Below are 5,363 nucleotides of genomic sequence, written 5' to 3' on the forward strand. Positions count from 1 at the left end.
CAATAGTAAAAGAGAAACTTTAAATAAGGGTGTCAAAGAAGGGGCAGGAAAGTATCCATGTGAACCAGACTTGTGCTTCATATTCATCCTAGCCCCTAATTCCTATTTATCTGAGGATTGGCCATATGGGTTTGGGGGAGGGGGATCATCCTAGCTGAGAATGTGGCTCAGTGATAGAGTGGTTGCCTAGCAAGTCTGAAGCCCTGGGTTTGATTCCATAAAGATAAAGCTGGAAGGGGAGGTGGGGCTCAACTTGTAGACCACCAGTCTTGATCAAATAGAGCTCAAGGACAGTGGCCAGGCCCTGGTTTCAAGCCCCATAACTGGAAGAACAAATCTTTGTGGAGGCTTTATTTTCCCTTTGGAAACAATTTATGCTTTGTGATAAGCATAACATGGGCCTCTTCCCTGGCCACCCATGGGCCATTAGATGTCCCTGGAATTTGGGCCTCCTCCCAGCAGCCTCTGCTCTACTTGGCCCACAGGTTACCCTTCCTATCACCAGGCAGATGGAGGCCTAGCAAACCCCACCTGGCCACCTAGTTCTGGTGGCTGCTGAGGATTTGGGAACTCAGTATGTCATATAGGGAGTCATCATCTCCATCAGTCTACAGAGAAAAGGGATGGAGCACTGCAAGCCTGAGTGCACCAGCTGTGGGTAGTTCTGGGTGTGGGGATCTGCAGCAGGACGTGCTCTGTGGGGGAGTCTTGTATAGGGCAGCGAACCCTGACTTCTTCTCTTGCAGTTTCCACACTATCCTGAAATAGCAATTCTTCAAAACCTTTTTGTGCCTTCCTCATTTTGCCCAACCAGGAGCCTGAGGCCTCTGAAGAAGCTGGACTGGTGGGGAGCTCAGCCTGTGTCGGTATCTGGAGCCCCATGTAGGAGCGACAGCAACTCTTGCAGCTATCTACTCTTCATCTTCTCCTGGGATAGCCAGCACATGCACTCGGCTTTCTCCTGACACAGCTGATACAGAATGAACATCTGTCCTTTACATGCCAAGAGGGATTCCTGGACGGTGCAGATATGTGCCGACAACTGGTTGCATCGATGGTGGAGCTCTTCTGCAGGACTCTGGAAGTCCACCTCATCAGGCAGGTTGAGGATGAACCAGATTTTCTTCTCGGATGCCCACATGTCCCACTTCTCATTCTCTCACGTGTTGTGGTGGCAGCTCACGGGGCGAGGGACCTGTGGCTCCAGCTCTATCTGGTACTGAGCTCTCCGGGGAAGGAGGAGTGCCTGCAGCACTCTGGCATGAGTTTCCCCCTGTGGATCTCAGCCTCCGAGATTGCTAACAGAACCACATCCCTCTCAGTTTGGGGGACATCTCCATCCTCTACCAGGGGCACATCGAGGAGAGTCGCTTCCTCAGCTTTTGCTTATCCAGGGTTCACAGCTTCCCCTTCCCCAGGGAATGCCAGGAAGCTCAGCTGGGCCTGCAGGTGCTCCTCCTGTGGACTGGTCACTTCCAGGCACTTGAAACTGTCCTGCCACTTTGGGGGCACCACCTAGTCCCTCCATTTGGTTAGACCCTGCACTTGTTTCAGCTGCTCCAACTGCTGTGTCTGCTTCTGCAAGTGCTACTGCAGGACCTACTACTTGGAGCACAGCTGCTCATTGGAAGGGATGTACTGCTCACAGGTGGCTCTGAGCTCCTGCAGCTGAGCCAGGGACTGCTCCTGCTGCTCCTGCAGCTCCTGAACTGCTTGGCTCTCTCAGCCACCCCTTTCCATTCCTCTATCTTCTCCTCTCAGCTTTCCAGCTCTTCCCACATATGTTTCTTCGCCTGCTGCTCTGAGTCCACGATGCTGGTGAGATCCTCCTTCTCACTGCTCATCCTGTGGAGAGTGTCCCGCAGCAAGGCCAGCTGTTCCTCCAGCTGTGGGTTGCACACACATGCACACTATGAGGTCTCGGGGATCTCCTGCCGATCCTTGGTTTTCTCCTCTAGTCTTACCAGTTGCTCCCGTTGCTCCGCAATCTGGAGACAGAGCCTTGGTTTTCCTGGACTTAGATGTGAAGTTGTTCCTCCAGGTTTTTCAACCCCATCTGCGTGCGGTAGGCATGGGCCTGCAGTTGCTGTTCTTCCTGAGATGGACGCTCAGGGGACCATGGCTCTGCCAGCTTTGTTCTCAGTTCCCCCAGCTATTCTCTAGGTGCAGCACCTACCTTGATCCTCACTCCTTCTCCTCTGTCAGTTGGTATACCTGCTCAGTCAGCCACCAGGCCTCCTCCTTCTGTGCGGACCTCTCAATGCTCAAGTTCTGTCATTAGTTGTCTGTCTCCAGATTCGCTGCGGTCACCATTCAGCTCAGATTGTCCTGTAGTCTCTTTAGTACATCATGCTTCTGCAGCACTTGTTGGAACTTGCAGATTCTGTTCTTCCTGTTGCTTGTCTATGTTCAGAGTGCTTCCAGCTTCTCCTAAAACTCTCTGTTCACTTTCTCCAGGTCATAGAAGCTTCTGGTCTTTTCCTTGAGCTGAAGTGTTACATCATTCAGCTGTTTGAACAACATTTCAGTCTCCTTCTGTAAGTAGTAACCACAGAAGCCACCATCTCCAGCTCCCCCATGCGCTGTTCTGCGGCCTGTAGGCAGCTGGTGAGAGCTTCATGCTCCATTTCTCTGGCACCCGCCATGAGCTGCATGTGGGCTGGTGCCAATTGTAAATCACTTTCTGCCAAAACCAACCTCTGTATGGGTAGCTTGTGGATGTCTAGCTCTGTTTTTGGTGCTTTTGCACTTGGGCTACCTTCTCCTTCTCTTTCTCTTGTCAATCCTGCAGGTCTCTCTTTTCCTGCTTCAGTGGTTGGATCTTGGCACAGAGCACCTGGTTTCTTCTTTTGCTGCAGTCCAGGTCAAGCACCACATGTCAGTAGCACCTCCGTAGATTCTTGGTGGTATGCGGATCCATGACACTCTGGACCCTGGTGGCTATTACTGTGTCCAAAGGCAGGGGAAGCCTGTGGTAGGCATCACCTTTGGCCAGACCCTCCATTGAATCACCCTCCCCAATGGTGTTTGTCTTTGGGATCCTTCTCTTCTTTTATTCTTTGTTTTCTTGAATGTTGAAGGTCTGATGGGAGGATTCTTCTGCTGGTGTTCTAGCAGTAATTTGTTGCCCGCAGCTCTGTCTCAGAATCTTGTTGTTTCAGACATCTGAGCACTGGGATGGGAAAGATGGGCTGGCCACATTCCCAGACTCTAGGAAATCCTCTATTCTCCCACTCACTGACTAGGTCGTCAATTTCCTATTGTACTCCAAATTCGCCTCAAGACTCTTGCTTACCACTCAGTTACCTCTACCTTCCTCAACTGCTGGTAGTGATGTCAACCAACAGACGGCCAGATGGCTGCACAAATTGTTGTGTATATCTGTTTGTTGCCAGTCCTGGACATTGAACTCAGGATCTTGGCACATTCTTTGAGCTGCTTTTGCTCAAGGCTAGCCCTCCACCACTGGAGCCACACAGCTCTACTTCTGGCTTTGTTGACACTGAAGTTGGACATGGGTCTCAAGTATTTTCCAGCCTAGGGTGACTTTGACCATGAATCTCCTTTCACAGCCTTGTAAGTATCATGGAGGACTGCTGAGAGTCACTGGTGCCTGCTTAATCATTGGTCTTGCTGATGTTCTTGGACAGACTGGTGCATTCCCTGTCTTCGGGTTTATGTGGTGGGAGCTGGAGCCCACAATTCGAATCCTGGTCCTGCCACCTCCAAATGCCAGGAGATCCTAAGAAACTCATTTTTATCCATATGAATACCAATGGAATGTGATTTATGTTATGATTGAATGGGCAGTTCTTGAATGATTGTAGTATAAAATTATGTACAATTATATTCTAGGATACTGATTGATTTTAATCAATACTATATGAAGAGTTTAAAAAATTACATTCATTAAGAGGAGAAATAATGAAATACCTAAGAATTGGTTGTCACATAGCATAGAGATGCCTTTTTTTTCTGCCAGGACTAGGATTGCAACTCATGGTCTGGGTAACTCTGTTGCACTGTGTAGGAAGGGAAAGCGTGCTTTCTTGAAGTCAAGAAATTCATGTCTGTTCCTTAGGCCTGAAATCGATCCCCACCACTAGAAAACATCCTATTTCTGTACATTTTAAATATATGATTTATATTTACATACATATATTGACTCCATATTTCATTCAGTGTAGTTATTCATTTTACCTTTTGTTTTGTTCATGTAGTAACCATTTATTTTATTGACTATTATGGCACAGAGACTATTGATTACATTGATTACATAGGATATAGGTCTGCATATGTATTCCACTTCATACCTGACATGCAGGACTTTCACAGAAAAGGAAACATGTGTCACCATCTGCTTCTTACTCCACGATTCATTGTTTGGGAGTGCTGGCATCTGAACCCATGGCCTACAGGGCCAAATTCATGAATGATTGAGTGTCAACATTCCATCCTGGGACAAACTGAGCTGACAAGCATTTCCCAGGACCTGAGATTTAGTCCCTGGGGTTGACAAAATAAGAGCAGATTGGCACGCACATGGTAGTATGCTAATAAATATATATGTGTGCCAGAGATGTCTAGCCATTATTCAGTTATATAGACTACATTCCTAACAATTCTTGGGTATTTATTATGCCTCCATATAATTAATATTATTGTTTTCATCCTTAATAAACTATTAAGTACATCAGTGTCCTGAAATTATTGTGTCTCTATAAGAAATAGTTGTCTTTTAATGATTCATATTAAACAAAATCAATCAGCCTACTGAAATCATGATGTCTAAATTTATACGAGTATCATTCATGAGCAACTCATTCAACCCTGACACAACATTCAATCATTATTCCTATAAATGGGAACGAGTCTGTTAAGATCTCCTGCCATTCGGAAGTGACACAACTGGGATTTGACTCTAGGCTTATATTGCCCTTCAGGACTATGTCTTCCCCAGTACCCTGCCAACCTTCAGCAATACAAGGTGAAGTACCCTTTGGAGACGTGTCATTCAGACTCAAATGATCATGGTGTCACCCTTGAAATCTTACACCAGGAAGAAATTTTGGTAATGATGGGACCTGATGTGAAGGCCTAAGAGGCTCAATTCATGAATGGGTGAGTGTCAGCACCGCAGCCTCTAGCCCATTCAGCTGCCAAGTGGATCTCGGGACCTGAGAGCAAGCCCCAGGTTTGGCCAAAATAGCAGTAACTTTCTAGGACGATGGTGGTATATAAATAAATATAAATTTATTTATTTATTTGTTTATTTTGGGATTCCGTCGTGGGGCCTGAACTCTGGGCCTGGGCACTGTCCCTCAGCTCTTCAGCTCATGGCTAGCACTCTATCACTTGAGCCA

This window comes from Dipodomys spectabilis, unplaced genomic scaffold (genome assembly GCF_019054845.1).
Source record: "Dipodomys spectabilis isolate Male_0828 unplaced genomic scaffold, ASM1905484v1 ptg000546l, whole genome shotgun sequence".
Classification (NCBI taxonomy): domain Eukaryota; kingdom Metazoa; phylum Chordata; class Mammalia; order Rodentia; family Heteromyidae; genus Dipodomys; species Dipodomys spectabilis.